Raw genomic sequence first — 17967 nt, 5'->3', positions numbered from 1 at the left:
TGCACTTGATGTTTTTTCAGGCCTCCCCATCTGCACATTTATTTTCTGCTGTGTATCTCCTTTGACATACTAGGATTCTAGATATTTCAAGAAGGAGCTCTTTTTGCTGTTTAATCTAAAAAGCAGTTTTCAGTTATCCCTAAAGGACAAATTAATTGCAAATCTTTTGTGAAAAGCAGAATCTAAAGCTTACAAAAAAAAGCTCATGCTCATAGTAAGACTGCTCTGTTTAACATTTGACATGTATTTACCAGCAAAACCAGTGACTGTGTACAAATTGGTACAAAATTGCTTTCTTCTGTCTTCACATTACAAAAAACGATGCTAATAGAAACCATTAACTTAATTCTTTAAAATAAAAAGCTATTTTATGTCACCCTTCTTACTTAGTGAAACTCCTCCATGTTGTTTCATGGCTTACCGTGTAATACAGGTAAAATGGAAACAAAACTGTGAAAGACTAAAACCAGATTAGCCTACCAATTAATTCTGCAAAGACAAAACTCCAAGTGCCAAGTCAAGTGCAGGGCCGCCTTAATTGCTACTGCAGATCCGGGACTTTACAGATCATACACCATTCACTGAAATGATGGATTTTCTCTAGAGTGCTCTTCCCTTCAAAAATCCCAATTCACCAAAAGCAAAGGAATCTTCCAGAAGTAGATAAACTGCAATTCTCACTCTAAGAGACAGAGAAGTTAAGACTCCATCTAAACATTTAAAAAACTCACCTGCTAGGTGAGTTGCTACCAGCCCACCCCAACCAACTCCCCGGTTAAATAACTAAAAGTTATTACTTTCAAATTTAGTTTGCTGTGCTTCTAAGGAACTCTTATGAAAACAGGATTCAAAAATCTGGCAGCCTAGTTCTTACTTGGCCATCTGAAAGATACTGGCAGTCCTATCTCCATGCACATCAACACACCAGAGCTGACAGATACAGCGCTGCCCATGGCAGCAGACACGATCCACACTCCCCCTTGACATCAGTGGCTCACTGATAGGTGAGAGAGGGTGTGAAAGCAAGCACTATTTGCTGCTGCAGTCCAACAGCAGCGAACAGCCTTGTTCATCTCAGTCAGCAGCTGAAACCTCGGAGCCATTTATATTTACACGTTTGTGCACTTTGTTCAAATGTTGCGTTTTTAAATCCTTATTTAGGGCGATATTCTTTCTCCTCCACCCAGATTCAAAAATATCATGCAAAACACATCATTGTCCCAATGTACGCCACTCTTCAGAGGGCCTACATGAAGAGTTGACTCCCTTGGCCACTGCATGGAGAACCTCAGAAGTCCCAATTTCTGGATGGCCTTCATACCTCTATGTGCTAACACAGGTGAGTACGGGCTCCTCTGTGCGCGTGAGGACCCATGGTGACAACAAATGGAATGTGTTTAGCAGTGGAGCACCGTCCTTGCAGCTATTTGAGAGGCATGGTAATTTAAATCCAAACAATACATCTTCAAAGAGATCCTTATCACATACGCAATATCCCATGCCTAGATTAGCCAGCAGCAGCAGAGAACCAAAGCAAGCCCCCAGCTGAATGAAGAATTATTGGGAGTGAAAAAACAACTGAATTTTATACCTTATCTGAACTTTACTGAGCAATTATTAATGCTGAGTGGGATTTAGAGAAAAACAAACAAATGAAAGCTGGCTCAGTGAGATGCACACAGATAAACTAGCATGCGAGCTGGACAAGCAAGGCATGGCGCAATAAAGCAAGCTTACAGTCAGTATCATTTGCCAGGAAAAATGAGAGACAGTCCAGCTGGGCCAGGATGCACACGTGTGCAGCGGAATGAACTGATGAGAGACACATTACACACCTCTGGGAACTCAGCATGCAAGCGGGACTCCAAGGAGATCCTACCGCCAGGCCTCCATAGTAGAGGGAGAGAGAGACATCAGTTTTACTTGTGCCAGCCTGAAGAAATAAGCTCTGGGTGTTTCAGAAGCCAAAAGCTGCAATGCTGGCTTAGGAATTGAGTCAGGTAGGATTTCACCTCAGAATTTTCTCATTGGTAAAGCAAAGATGGCTCCATTACAGATCTGGCCCCGAGATGGCATGCTAAAGAAATCTTATTTTAGAGATCCATTTGAGTGGCCCTCTGTTTGTAAAAGGCTCTGAATTCTCCCTACACTGTTAACGCTCAAGGATACCTTGTTTTACTTTAGACTTCCTGAAGAAAAATCATTAGTTAAGTCAAAATAATGAACAGTACAATAGAAAAATTTCTATGTTTTAAATATGCTGAAAAACATGTGTTTTAGAGATACCTACTTATGCTTTAAATTGGAGCAATCATTGCCAGAAGAGAAATCCCTTCAGTCTATTACAACTCCTGCACAACATTCATTCTCCACCTCAACAATTCTGAGAGCGAGGCTCCATCAGCCTAGCCTCTTGGATTCTTCTTTTAACTGAAGAAATATAACTGATAGTCAAAGCTTCTTAAAAATAATTTAAATATATATATATACACACATACTCAATCTAAGTTTAAACTAAGACCAATCTACTTTGATATCTCGCAATTATGAAGATGCAGACAAATATATCATGGATAAGCTTGAGAGTCAGCATACCTACTTCAATTGTGCTATTTGTATCTTTCACCAAAAAGAAATCTTCAGGATAGAATTACAGAATCACAGAATCGTCTAGTTTGGAAGAGACCTCCAAGATCATCTAGTCCAACCTCCGTCCTAACACTAACACGACCTCCACTAAACCATATCACTAAGCTCTACATCTAAACATCTTTTAAAGACCTCCAGGGATGGCGACTCAACCACCTCCCTGGGCAGTCCATTCCAATGCCTAACAACCCTTTCAGTAAAGAAGTTCTTCCTAACATCCAACCTAAACCTCCCCTGGCGCAACTTTAGCCCATTCCCCCTCGTCCTGTCACCAGGCACGTGGGAGAATAGACCAACCCCCACCTCTCTACAGCCTCCTTTAAGGCACCTATAGAGAGCAATGAGGTCTCCCCTGAGCCTCCTCTTCTCCAGGCTAAACAAGCCCAGCTCCCTCAGCCGCTCCTCGTAAGACTTGTTCTCCAGACCCCTCACCAGCTTGGTCGCCCTTCTCTGGACTCTCTCGAGCACCTCCATGTCCTTCTTGTAGCGAGGGGCCCAAAACTGAACACAGGACTCGAGGTGCGGCCTCACCAGAGCTGAGTACAGGGGGACAATCACCTCCCTAGACCTGCTGGCCACACTGCTTCTTATGCGAGCCAGGATGCTGTTGGCTTTCTTGGCCACCTGAGCACACTGCTGGCTCATATTCAGCTGCCTATCAACCAGTACTCCCAGGTCCTTCTCGGCCAGGCAGCTTTCCAACCACTCATCTCCCAGCCTGTAGCGCTGCTTGGGGTTGTTGCGCCCCAGATGCAGGACCCGGCACTTGGCCTTGTTGAACTTCATACAGTTGACCTCAGCCCATCGGTCCAGCCTATCCAGATCCTCCTGCAGAGCCTTCCTGCCCTCGAGCAGATCGACACACGCACCTAACTTGGTGTCATCTGAAAACTTACTGAGGGTGCACTGGACGCCCTCATCCAGATCATCGATAAAGATATTAAAGAGAACTGGCCCCAGCACTGAGCCCTGGGGGACTCCACTAGTGACCGGCCTCCAACTGGATTTGGCTCCATTCACCACAACTCTCTGGGCCCGGCTATCCAGCCAGTTTTTAACCCAACAAAGCGTACGCCAGTCCAAGCCACGAGCAGCCAGTTTTTTGAGGAGAATGTTGTGGGAAACGGTGTCAAAAGCCTTACTGAAGTCAAGGTAGATCGCATCCACAGCCTTCCCCTCATCCACCAAGCCCGTCACTTGGTCATATAAGGAGATCAGGCTCGTCAAACATATAGGAAACAATTTACACAGTAACTGCTACATAAAATGTCATGATGTTACAGGTCACATCAGAAAGTGGAACACACCATTCACAATCATTTTTCAGACACTAACAACTGCCCTAGTGTCTCTACTCATACCCCAGCTCAGGCAGCATGTATTTTAGATGTCTGCAAAGAAATCCTGGATACCTAAGGATGTTAGATATTTATAATTAAACTTACCTTGTGAGATTATTTTCTTTTCAATTATACCTTTTTTTTTCTATTTTTTTTTTCTAAAATATCCATATAGATTAACATTTCAGTTATTTGAGATTTAAAAAAATATTTGCAAGGAATAATTATAACAAGACAAGTTAAAGCTTAAACTGAGCTTTCCATTTTTGAAGTACTATGCTCTACAAATACTAATCAAAGGATTAGTTTTTCTTCGCTGGGAACTCTTGCCTGCAGTAATTTCCAGGTACACACATTAGCTATATTTCTAGAAGCGCTACCAGTCTAACAATAGAATTGCATTCCAGTGTGTTTCATCACTGCCTGTACAGTTAAATGAAAACTAAATGCCTAAAGTGCAATAAGGATAAACTGAGAGATGGCCCAAGTAACACAACCCTGATTTTTGTTCTGGTATTGATCAAGGGAGGACACAGCTGTGAGGGACAGCCTGCAGCTGGCAATTACATCCCATGCAAGAGTGGAAAAGGAAGGTGAACAGCATTGAAACGATGTTTACTCTAAGCATGTGGAAAGTAAAACAAAAAAACACAAGCCAAAACCAAACTGAAAACATAGAAGCCTTGCCGAGCCATCATATCCATTCTCTCTCAACTATTCAGAACACATAAGCAGCAACAGAATACTTCTCATCTTCAAAACACGTATGGAGAAGAGCATGGCTTCTTAGCTGGGTGATTAATGAAATATTAAATGACCACATTACTGACGTGACAAAACATTTGTTTTCCCACAAATGCTGGAAAGGACAGAGCAGTCGTTATGGACTGCTCCTTCCAAATACTTGTCAGAGTGACTTCTCTATGCAGAAAGGCATGACCTCCTGGGAGACAGGATAGCAAAGGACAGAACATGCAGGTCCTGAACATGAAGCCTCATTTTAAAGTTCTGAGCAAAACAGTTAACTACAAAGTGGGATTCCCCTGTAAAGAACAAAGGGATATTAGCTCAGCAGGAGCAAGAATTCAGCAGCTGGCATCATTTCTTTTGAGGTATTTACTCAAAATTTTATTATTGTGTAAGATTAATAGAGTTCTGTATGGAATATGAAGACAGCAGAATTTGTTAATAATTTATGCCAAAAATTAAGAGGACTCCTGAGTGACATAAGAAATATAGGACTTTGGGAAACCTAATGACATGCTATTAAAATACAAGGCAACTAAAATTGTGCAGCTTGGCAGAAGCAAATCAAGTTACTGCATACAATGGTGGCTAATGAGGTGCACTATAATCTGACAGGAAATAGATATGGGGCTAAGTTTTCAACAGATACCTGTTCCCGTTCAGGTATCTAAATGAAGAGGCCAAATCTTCAAGCTTATTTGTCATTTGGTGATAAAGTTCTTACTCTTAAAATGGAAATATTTTCTAAATTCCTTCCAATGGCCGCTCAAATGGGAGCTGAAGATTTTGTTTCTGAACTTTTTCTTACTGAGCTCACTACTGCACAGTGAGACCCTTAAAATACCTATTCCAGAGGAAAAAATATAACGCAAGGTCTAATTCTGAGAAAAGTAGTATAGAAGTTACATTTTACACATTAGTATTTCAACGTTATGCATTTACACAGCATTTCCTATCACAAAGCTCCTAAGATGCTTTGCATGTCTTCAGTTAATTAAGCCTAACAACCTCCTGTAAAGGAAATAAATGTTATGCCTAGTTTACAGACAGCTACACTGAAACCAAGGTGCTAAGAAATCTTTACTTCAAGACCGCACAAGAACTCATAGATGAGGATTAGAGCAAACCATTCACCCTATTTTCTGATTATTTTCCTCTTGTGCTTGTTGTCAGTAAGTTGTGTGCTCTGATTAGAGCCTCACTGAAATCAAAGATTTTCAGAAGAGATACAAAAAGCAATCCAAGTTTCAGACATCTCGTATAACAGACGTGCAACTCTGCATCCTTTGGCACCCTTCGCTGATTCGAAGAAACGAGATTCTGACTGGTTTCTGTTCCTCCAGGGGGCTCAAACACAGAAGAGAAATACCAGAAGCGAGCAGCTGTGACATCTGTGTCAAGACTCTTTGCGGACAGTAGAGGAAGACATTTATTGTGCTGATCTGTATAATGCTGTAATAAGTCTGTACTGGAAACAATGTGTAACACAGAAGAGAAGCATCTTACTGGGGTGTCAGTAGACCAGAGCTCTTAGCTGTCTAAGCACCTCTCTGTATGATGCCAGAGGGATAACATAAACGATTTGCAGTTCACGAAAGCTGACTAATGGCATTTATTAGTGTAATGATGGCGTTTAGCTACTGAAATCTGACAATGGATATCTGAAGTGAAACCATGATGGAATAAATACTATTATTCTTTCAGGTATAGTTCTTTTTCTAAGGGATGAGTCAAATGATTGGAGTCTCTTATTAGTGAACAAAAGCTCTTTATTGACTTCCCTCAGAATCCTGTGCTTGTTTCATCCGCATCCACACACACACTCTGAGGCAGGATCTCAGCAGCTGCCAAGGGTTTCAGCACAATGCACCGCAGAGTAAAGTTTTTAAGTAAATCTGATAACAATATTAGTATACAAGACCGTGATCCTGTATTCCCTTTAGTTTTGTACTATATAGAGCTTTAATACAAGTCTTGACTACTACAATAGTTTGAAGGCATTGCTTAACATCTTCTCTAAACATCAGCAGAAACAGTACAATAAAATTATTTGTTCTTTTACTTGATAATTAGTGCCACTTTATATAAACTCCTAGTGAACTCAGGACACCAACCTCATGTTTGTGGTGTCTCGGTATTTTCGGGTTTTATTGCTTTTTCTTTGCACTCCTTCCCACCAATAGGCACATGTTCCTACTAAGTTATTAGAAACATAGACTTACCTGTGTAGAGTAACAGCTCTAACATACAGATATTTAATTCTGTCAACTAAATTCAATTTGTATACATCCTTTCTCACAAACACCACATACGCACTCTGGATACTTAGCTGTCTAACCATTAAAAGTTCTGCACAAATACTCATCATCAGTAGATATTTTATTGAACTTAAAGTAGATCACGTACCTGCTATAAAACACTTAAAAACAACACCACAGCCCTGAAAACAAAACTTCAGTGAACTTTATCACGACAGATTCAATACTAACGTAAAACTGCCCATCAAAAATAGAATCAGACTTTTTTTTAAATCAGTGTTTTCAAGACGGCAGTTACCTGAAGGTGTTTCACACATACATTGAAAATACCAGGTGCTTCAGCTGTGACTCACTTCTATATATCAGGGCTTACTGCTTGTCAAGCTTTGTTTGTCAAAATCTGCAAATACAATCGCCACAGTAAAATCAAAATGTTAAGCAGGAATGAGTCATGATAATGTCAGAATGACCTCAGTTTTTCTACTCTACACAGGTCACATCATGATTTTATTTTATTTTTTTTACCATGTAAAATAATTTCTGTATGATTTGTTTGTTCAGGAAAGCAAAATCACCCTCAGTGAGAATAACTCGATTTGTAAAAATCCAGACACTATTCACAACACATCAATATTCAAAAACCATAAATAATGATGAATCAAATATGCTTAAAGCCATACCCCTATCAGAGTTGTGATCCTGTCTGTCTTACCAGGGTAATCATGCTGGGTTGGTACTTTAATAGGGCACTGAGGAACACCTGGATTCTAAAAAAACATAAGTTAGTGCTAAACCAATCGTCCAGTATGATGTTAGCATAAATACACTGCAGCAGTTGTAAATGAAATACAAGACAAGGTCTTGACCGTTTGTGGTCATTACAGTTTCCGTGATATTTGAACTCCATTTTCAGTAACACAGATGAATTTCTTGCTTGGGAAGTTCTCCTGATTAATATAAACATAAACAGTGTGGTTTCACAAAGTATGTTACGCTCTTCATCCCATCTTGTTTGAGTTAATGTGTTCAGTCCTATACCCAGTAAGAACAATTATTACATTTTTGTCCTGAATTAAATTACTACTATATATAGTTTGCAATCAGGATGTACAGCTCCTAGTCAAAGGACAGTACAAGTAGAAGTTATTGTAATGATTCCATTTTCTGACCAAGTAGCACAGAGAACAGCATGATGATGATTTAACGATTTTCTTCTTGCCTCCATTCATCACAGAAGAATCATTCTATAATTGCATTATTCAACTTTATAGCTCACTGCTGACATTTTCCGAGAAATTTTCCTTTTTGCACTGGATGTGTACTAATAATTTTTTTTAAAAAAGCTTTGAACATCACAGTAGTAATCAACTACTGGGTAGTTAGCAGACTTTGGTGACTTGGAAATACAGCATAGCAACTGCATACAAAATGCATCACAAAAGTCTTATAAAAGAAGCTTGGAACAATATTACAGTCAATTTTAAATATCTCAGGTCTCACAGACATGTGAGGTGATAAGACAGAGAAAGATGAAAGGTTGCTGAAGTTTTTGGAAATAAGAGACTCACTTTGAAGAAACTAAAACCAAGTCTCAGTGGCTAAGAACTAGAGTCATGCAGCTGCTCCAGCTGGCACTGACATTTGACTTCAACGTTCATGAATTGCTAAAATTGATTGACAGTGATGGCAAATGTACACTGAAGGCAAGAAATTTTAAGCCAGACCTAAGCAAAACACAAACCAAACACATACACAGAAACATCTGCTTTCACATAAAACTAAAGAAAAGGGACAAGTTAGGAATTTTTCAAAATGCCCTAACTTAGATAAAGAATGCTATTCATCCTATCTATCGACTCCAGCAAACTGTGAGGAAGAGTAAATTCAACCCAATTTTAATGCATAGTCTTAAATGTCTGCTCCTAATTGGATATATCTAGAGTTATAATATAAACAGTTTTCTACTTTTAAAGGGAAGTAAGCATTGAAATGCTGTTTTGCACCCTTGATTAAATAAGCCATTATGTCTTTTAACAAATATTGATCTGTTCATTCTTTTCCAGCAATGGTTTGTTGGTTTGTTTTTTTTTGTCTGCCATAATTAAGGTGTTTTCTCTAAGACAACAGCTGCAGGAATTACATGGAGTAATGTTCTAATGGCTAAATAAAGGATACTGTCTCTGATCTGCTAGCAAATTTTAGGAGTGGATCATCCTGGCCCGATTACCCTGCCCTGTTAGACTGCTTTATCCTGAGATGCAGACGAGAATAACCTAAAGCTGAGCTGCATGAAGTAACGTGTATTCTCACCCTTAGCAATGAAGTGCTAGCATTAAGTAGAAATACAGAAAGCTCTATGTATTTCACATGTCCCTTAAGGTCAGGAAGGGAATGTCCCGCTCAGCCACCCTAATGGTAAAACTTAAAACAAGCAAAGCCAAGGCTCTCTGCAGTTTTATCTCTGCAGTTCCAAAGGAAATGAGTCTGTCCATCTTCCCTTCTGCCAGCCAGCAGGGTAACCATACTCAGCAGACTCTCAACATAGGTGAGAAAGGGAGGCAACAGAATAGCTAATGTGTCTGGTGCAACACTGAATTCAGAGAACCTTAGAAAAGGATATTGGGCCAGTACTTACTGGCACAGAAAGAGCCCTGGAGGTTTTTTACTGTGTGTGCACAAATGCAAGAGCTGTTGTATGTTGCAAAGTTTGGTTTACATGGGAACATTTCGCCTGCAGATACATTTTCAACCAAACCATAAGCAAGAGGCAAGAGTCAGGCCTAGTGTGGTTGAATAGGCTTAAAGCACGTTTTCATGCGCACGCAATATTAAAGGACCCAATAAAATCCTGGGCCAGATTCCCAACTGCTGTAAAGCCACCCTAGGCACAAGGACTTCCCCAGACCCGCACTCACTTTCCACAAACTCACCCCCACACCACACCCCCCCCAAGTGCTGTGAGGCCAGGCCGGGGCAGCCGCTCATCCACCCGGTGCCCAGCGGGGCACCTCCTGCTTTCACAAGCATCGCCACGTTGCCCTCAGAGAGATGAAAACGCTTCAGAATGAGATTTGGGTCTCGTTTCTACCTCGTGGGCACCCTGAGTGGAGTTGGCATACCTGGACATGCAGCATCCCCCAGTCATGTTGCCGGCAGACTCAGGACCAGCCACGAGCCCCCCCCGCCACAGCCGGAGCCGCTCGGAGCCAGCCCCATGAGGCGCAGGCAGGCCCTGACGGGACCGGCTCCAGATGCTTCTGGAAGGTTTCAGAAAGTTCCAGAAGGTGCCCATGGCCCTGCCTACAAGCAGAGCTCAGCCAATCAGCATGGCCGGTGGCAGCATGAGGGCTCACCTCAGCGGTGAGGAGCATTACTTGGCAGGAATTAAATTAACTTTCCCCGAGATGAGACTGTTACTGGTGGCGGGGATGGGATTTCTCTGTCCGCCATGGTATTTCCCCGTGCTGTAGAGGAGCGGGGCAGAAGGGGCTGGGGCACCTCGCCGCCTGCCCCCACCCGGTGAGGAGCGCAGCAGTAAGAGGGGCTCCTTGTGCCCAGAGAAAACAGTTCCAGTTCAGCGTCTGTGGTAACTAAGCTTTAAATTCCTGATTTCTTCCACCCAAAACTGAGACGCTGCTTCACCACTGCTCCAGAGTACTCCTGGTGCAGGTGGACGGAGCGGTACAGGCCCTTAAGGAACACACTCGGCCCTTGGGGATCCAGAAGTTTCCCCCTCGTGTCGTGTACCAGCAGGACAGCCACCACAGATGCACATCAGAAACTTAGGTCTGTTCAGTTTGAATCCATGCTTTTTTATAAGAACAGCATATGTCATTTCTCTCTTACACTTTCAAATATACTTCTGAGCACCAAATGGAGCTTGCAGGAATCACTGAGGGTGGAATTTTGCATTCTGAAATAGAGGCCTATTTTTAAGAACTGAGAAAAGCTCCTTGTGCATTCATATTTACACAGGGAACCTGAAGCCCCTCGACAACAAGATTCCTAAGCAAAAAAGCCAGTCCTGACAAAGAAAATACCTTCTTCAGCATGATAGAAAAACAGGTAAGCGATTAGCTGAGTACTTAAAGCAAAAGCATCTATCTGAGTAAGATAATACCTTTGAGGTGGTGAACATGTGATTTCCCTTGCTCTTCTTTTCAAGAGCAGCCTTTCCAAAACACATACTACTTTGGTTTCCAGGGTAATAAGACAGAAAACAGTCAAAAGCTTTTTGTGTAAATTTGATTAACAATGCACCTTGTTAATGTCACAATTCAGAGCACATGTCCCAGGCAAAATTATAGCAGGATATTTCATCAACAAAATAGTTCACCAAAGTATGTAATGAATTCAGTCACTTGCAACTTAGAAATGAAGGTTGACTGTCTTTATAAAAAAACATGGCAATTTAACCAGAAATCGTGGGCATTATGTACAGCTTTTCTGCTTTACAGAAAAATGAGACAGAATGAAGAGAACAATCCTTACTTAAAAACCAAGTAAATCTTATATAGGAACGCTGTATGCATTTTCCGACATCAGATGCCAAACTTTTTATAACATTACTACGTTTTGCAATGTTATTAGATGGTTCTTTTACAGTTGATTTCCTTCTCATTGTTTACTGTGAACTATAACCCTCTTTGTTTATAATGCTTAGGTTTTTTTTTCCATGTCAGGCCTAAAAGCACAGTGACCCTCCCTCCATGAGAGGAAAGCTGTGTTATTCACAATGCAAAACACAAATGCAACTTCTCAATGCATTTAAAAGCCAAGTAATTATTTTGGTGGATTTAAGCCTCAGTATCTATTCAGTGCAGACATTCTCTGCACTGTATCTTCTCTTCAAAGGTAACAGTTATTTTCATATCCAGTGCAGCTAAATGAGAATGGACCTTTTACGGTATTTCTTAAACTCATTCCCACAGCTAAGGGATGATTCAGAAGACACCACATTATTTCTAGCTTTGCATAAACATTGTCCTGTTTGACATCCCTCCAAACCATACTGTACCTTTTGCCAATTATGACTTTAGTAGCAAAAACATTTCCACATTAGTCTAAACACCCTCAGGTTTCTTAACCCTAGAGTTTTACCCCACATCTAACCAGGAGTTTAATTCTACTAGCCCAAAAGATGAGCCACAAATAAGCAAGTCCTTGGCAAGAAACTGTGGAAACATGGTCTTGATACTTCTGTAAGTTACACAACGCTCCTCATGACTATCGATGCCTGTATTTGTTAGACTCGCTTTCTAGTAACGATGAAGAAATGTTGCTGTCACGAAAACAATACCTTACAGGAATATCTCCTTGAACTTACATTTCTTCAGCTAGGCTAAGCCAAAATAGCTAAGGCTATCCTTCTGGGATAGCAATACCATATACAAAGCACTGCAGTACTAAAAGTAAGACATCTCAAATACAAGTTTCATTATAGAAGCTCTATACTTGTATTTGGACACCTTAGCAAATGCTATGCCATCATCATATAACTAAACTTTTCTCGCTATCAGTAATGATGGGAAGTACGTAACTAGGAAGCTGAAACAAAAAAGACAAAACCGGCTGCAGACTGCAGTGCGCTAACTTAAAAACAACCAAAAAATTCCACTGCCAGTATCTTACACCATGTTAAAAATCACAAAGCAGTGAAGAGGGTGTGACGTGGTAGCAGCACAAGAATTGTGTTAATTAAAAAGTTAAAGGTGAGACAAAATGCCACAAAAGTTAAAAATTTGAGTCATAGCTCTGTGAAATACTGGAACTGAACACCCTTCCCTCTTTCAACATGAGTTGACAGGATTTTCTAAACCTGTGCAAGTGCAAGCCTGCCATCCCACCCTGGCAGCTTTTCCCCTTCGGTGGAAGGTCCATCAGGGAACCGCCTTTGTGTGCATCTTGGGACAGAGCTTTAACCAAGAACAAGTCAGTGTGAAGGAGCAGAAATGTAAAGGGCCAAGCGTTAATTCTGCCTTGAAACACATTTTGAGTCCAAGTCACCATGGAAATCATTAGCACTTCTGCCTCAGGAATGATGGGCATAATAAGGTGGAGTCTCACATGGCCAAATAACAGGTTATGAGTTTTCCAAGCCTGGCCCTGAATTGTGCATGGATTTCCAACCTACTTGAGCAGTGCTCACCTTACCTGCTCCACAATCTCACATGGCTAAAAGGAGAAACAACAGAGAATCTGGTGACGATCAGGACAGAACAAACCCTGCAAAACTTTTGCAAAGAAATATAAAGGATTGAGGATAGTCCTACCTATAAAGGTATTTTTACAGCCATATAATTCTTCTATTTTTACAATCATCACCTAAATAAGTATGATATACACATGCACTACTTTATGAGATACAAAACACATCACGAGAAGTTCACGGATAAGGTTTTCTCACCTCAGCAGCATTAGCAAAGACCAACATGATAAACAAGGATTTGTCAGTATTTTTTGCTGGAGGCTAGAAGCTAACTGGAAAACATACTGAATTGGCCACCTCTTGCTTTTATTCTACTGAAAATAAATAAATAAATAAATAAATAAAAGAATAGTACTTTTACTATGGGCATGGAAAAACCCTGACTATAGTGGAAAAGAATCTGTGAAGTTACTAGCTAGACAGTTTACAACATAAATTACAGTGAACTTCAGTTAAATAGAACTTCTGCAGAATACTTAACCAGTGATTTTCACCTGGAGAAAGGGGTGTTATTTTTCATTGGAATGAAATTTAACTGCTGCTTTATTTGCTTGTCCTTGAATTATCAGCCTTCGTGGGGTCTAGTTTCAAGTCTGCAAATTTTCTTCTGGAACTCAAAAAACAGCAAAAGAGAACCAAGAAGAAAATACTACATCACGTAAGTTCAGTCTAGCCTTATGTGACACACATGGCCACACATCTATAGCAATTCAAAAGCTCAGCATCAAAAATTTCAGGTATGAAGCTGATGACCTCAGCAAATTTTACCACTTCTGAGGCAAAGATAATGTTGACCATCAATGCCACCATCAAAAAAACTTTCCGCTTCCACTGGAAAGTGCATAGAGTACACGATGCAAGTGGCCAAACTGGAATTTTTCCAAAAAAAGGATAAACAGCCCATCCTCCTCCAGTGACGAAACCTTGTCAGGATTTCATTCTTCCAGCAATTGTAGAATCTGTGTCTATATGCATACTTTATCAGATAAGTAAAAGACTCCTGAACAAATTGACAATTTCAGAGGCAAAGCAGTTAATGGCTATTTAATACTCTGTTATCAATTGTCCACAAATAGCACAATAGCATGAGAACATAAGCATAAATGAAAAGCAGGTGGAGTTTCGAGATAAATACCCATTTACAGTTTTTTGATGCAAAGTAGTTGTTTCCACTAATCATAAGTTTATTAGTCAAAATTTAGGCCAAGGTAATAAACCAATACTTTTTAGAAACATAAAATGAGCCAAAGAGGATAACTCTACTCATTTTGAATATAAGTAGTATTTTTGTTGCATTTTTAATAAAAATATATTTCAAGTGCGTTTATATATATATATACATATATATATACACACGAATAGAATTTCCACCATAAATGCCATTTAGCTTATTTCAATAAGCACATGCATTTCAATAGGAATAGTAGTTTAGAACTAGGTCCTGGAAATAAACTCAATGACTTTGATTTGATTCTGCCATACCTTAAAAAAAAAGGTGTCAAGTGATGACATACATCAGCCTTACCCTTACAAGTTGCCAAGTCCAGAGCCTATTATCAGGTTTATTTTGAAGAGTTGGTAGCACTGTTCTAGAGATAACTAAGAAATAGGTAAGAAATATTCAATATATCTATTTTAACATGTTACAGTGCACCTGTTGCACTAAGGTTCAAAATAAGTTGTAAATTTTTACGTATTAATCAGCTACTTCATGAAGGAGTTTTAATGACCTATACTCCCCAAAGACCTTCAACTACAGAATGGGAGAGAGGACAAGGAAATCCTGAAGAGATACGGAGGCATTTTAGGCTTCCTTTGGGAGGGTCTTCTTACTTGTAGAGATTTGGAATCACCTGCACACTGTGGAGGTTATCCAGTAAGAGTACCAATAAATCTTTAACTTGCTGTTTTGTTTTTTGTTGTTAGTTTGTTTTCAAATTTAAATAATTTAGCCCCAGTATTTATGGGAGCTTTGCAAACATAATAGAAATCAAGTCCTAGCTGCATCATGTCAGCCAGTCCTCATCATTCAAAGCCAAGTGTATGACTTAGCCATTGAGCCCTACGGGAAACCCAACCTAAAAGAGCTAGGGCATTCATGCAATTCTCCTATCTCCGTTATTCTGGAAGTTCTTGATTTAGTTGCTTCTGATGAGCACAACTCACCATGACTGCTGCTGGGGAGAGATAGAAGTTCCCAAGTTAGAAGTTTCCTTCCATGAAACAGAGCCAATAGTTCATCCATCCCTGGAAATCCTCTCATAGTTAGGATAACACAGTATAAAGTTTCTTTCTAGTAATTTACCACCTTACAATGTCCAAATAAGAAAAGCAGGGTGGATTTAAGACATTGTGACAACTTGACTTCCAAATGTCACAGATTGACAGGTGAGCCAGTGATGCTCACCAATGTAAGTTACTGAAAAAAGCCTGAGGTAAAACTTCCTGCAGATTGTAGGCCTTAATATCAGCGAGTAGACATATGTAGATGATGGTACCTGAGTAACAAAATGCTCTGTTGGTCTGGATATCACTACAGTCTTTTCCAATTGTTTTTCTGCCTTTCAATACTACTTCAGTCTTGTTTCTGTTGACCAAGACAGCTAGTTTTCATCCACATTCACTCTCAAATTGTCTCACTACATCAGATGTTTAAAAACCCTGCCCTTGGCCTGATGTACATTTTAAGTGGCATTGAAACAGCTTTCTTTTGACATCTCATAGGAGAGAGCATAACAGCTGGCCCCAGCTTTGTTTGGTGTCTCTTGTTCCTTTTCTGCTCCTTTCTACTGACTCTTAATAAATACTAAATAAATTAGAATGATCCCAGGTCCACAGAAAAAAGATAACTTCACAAAGCTCAAAATGATCTTTTCTACAGTCAACAACAGTCAGTCTCCATATCTTTGTCATTTTGTTACAGAAGTTACTTGTGTGTAAGCAATGTTAAAAATAACCCCCCATACACACACCTTACAGTATTTTGCAAATCACAGTAGTTCTACCCAAGGAGCTATCATAACAGCTAATACCATAACCTACGATGTAATGTAAGCCACTTATTAAACAAATACAGATTAACATTCTAGTACTATAAATATTCTCATGTATATCTAAAAGGATGGTTTAGAATGTTTCTACATAGAAAAATGTATTATGTGAATATATACACATATTTACATATGCATATAGCCTGTAAGCGGAAGAAAAACCAATGTATAAAGCAGAGTTTATGAATAAATGATCATCCAGGGAGAACTGTTACAAGACCTTCAGGTATGATGAAACCAGGTATGTAGTACCTATACTTCTTTTATTTATTTATTTATAATCATGTATTGTATTTGATTATTTTTTTATTATATCTTCCATAAAGATTCAGGGAAATGGTTATTTAATTTGAACTAATGTTGTAAACAGGTTTTCAGCTATTTTACCATATGTTAAAGATGACAGAAAGATGTTGCAAGAAGTGATGAAATTCATTCACAAATAAAGCCTAAGAATTCATTGTTTTTTATGGTCTGAGGGTAGGAAATCGTTTTGGCTCTCTCCCAGAATGAACTGTTAAATCAAAAGATACATTGTACTCAACTCACTAGTAGTTCCTTACAGCAAATCTCACCAATTCTTCCCATCATCAATGTTTTCATGTAAGGGATAAGGTTCCACTCAATTTGTAGAAATATGGGTACGTGCAGTTGTGAGTGATAAGGCAGTAGCAATGCCAGACAACTAATGCATCAACATGACAGGAGATGCCTTCAACCTACTGATTTGCCACCAGGCAAACTCGTTGTTTGCCACAGCCACTGAACTGTACAGAAAATATCAGACTTATGGGTAGACTGGCTTTTGAGACACATCCACAAGTGTGAAAGGCAATGAGGAATTGGGAATTTGTATCCCTGGAGGAGGAAGAGTAATATGTACCTTTGAAAATATTTTGAAACACCTCAGAATATCCGTGAGCATAATAGGGACTGAAGGGGACGTTACCTATTAAAGTCATTTACTCAATGCTTCTCCAGACACTTAATGGAAAACTTGTCATTTAAAACTCGTTCCCAGTAACAGCTCTTGCTTTTGAGGATTTAAGTAGACCTGCTCAAAGACATTCATACGTCACACTACTACTAAGTGCTGCTATAGAATGCAAAATACCTTTTTTTTTTTTTTTTTTTTCCCTTCTCTGACAATGCTGCATAATACCGAGCTCACTTGAAACTCCATCTGCCATAACACTGAAACGAACAAGCTCCTTCTTCAGTTTTTTCTTTAAACATTAGTTCACTGTGGTATATTTCCATTCTTCTGAAAGTCTCCCCTGCATTGTACATCTCTTGGAGCACAATTAAGTACCTGTAAAACCTGACTGACTAATTTCCAATTTATAAAAAGTAATGCAATTATCTTGTTCAAATTAGATTTAATTGCAAAGCTTCTGAGTGGTCTAAGAATATTTTCTGGATACATACTCTGCTGAAAACTCTTATCATTTTCAGCAAGGTACACAACATCCATTTCTGGTTGTGTATTCCTCTCTTCCTAGTTTGAGGATCTATGCTTAATTACACCACCCTTCAACATATACTGAAATGGTATCTGGTTTACAAACTGAAACGTTCAAATACAAAGGAAAATACTAACAACCTTTCAGAAAAGCATGTCCAAAAATTCTGCAATCGGGAAAAAAAAACCTCCACAGAAAACTAGTATCCATTAGTTCTACAAGGCAGTTCCTTCCCATTTTATTCTCCTTTCA

General features: G+C 39.6%; 1 protein-coding gene and 1 long non-coding RNA gene across 15 annotated transcripts in view; one reads left to right on the top strand and one right to left on the bottom strand.

Annotated features, from left to right (window-relative positions):
- The window catches only part of ANK3 (ankyrin 3), a 365999-nt gene that overhangs the window by 250842 nt on the left and 97190 nt on the right, over positions 1-17967 (bottom strand). The window lies entirely within an intron of this gene.
- LOC106031525 (uncharacterized) overlaps positions 10223-17967 on the top strand; it is a 56544-nt gene continuing 48799 nt past the window's right edge. For 2 of the 7 annotated variants that reach the window (XR_010832920.1, XR_010832914.1), the window contains exons 1-2: positions 10223-10354; positions 10970-11059. This is a non-coding gene — a long non-coding RNA (uncharacterized lncRNA). Of the gene's footprint in view, positions 10355-10424; positions 10581-10613; positions 10781-10969; positions 11060-13771; positions 13861-17967 lie in introns of those variants that run through there. The other 5 variants (XR_010832916.1, XR_010832917.1, XR_010832919.1 and 2 more) reach the window with 5 other exon arrangements.

This window comes from Anser cygnoides, chromosome 7 (assembly GCF_040182565.1).
Source record: "Anser cygnoides isolate HZ-2024a breed goose chromosome 7, Taihu_goose_T2T_genome, whole genome shotgun sequence".
Classification (NCBI taxonomy): Eukaryota; Metazoa; Chordata; class Aves; order Anseriformes; family Anatidae; genus Anser; species Anser cygnoides.
Note: the sequence above shows the minus strand (reverse complement) of the source record. Positions and strands in the feature narration are given on the sequence as shown.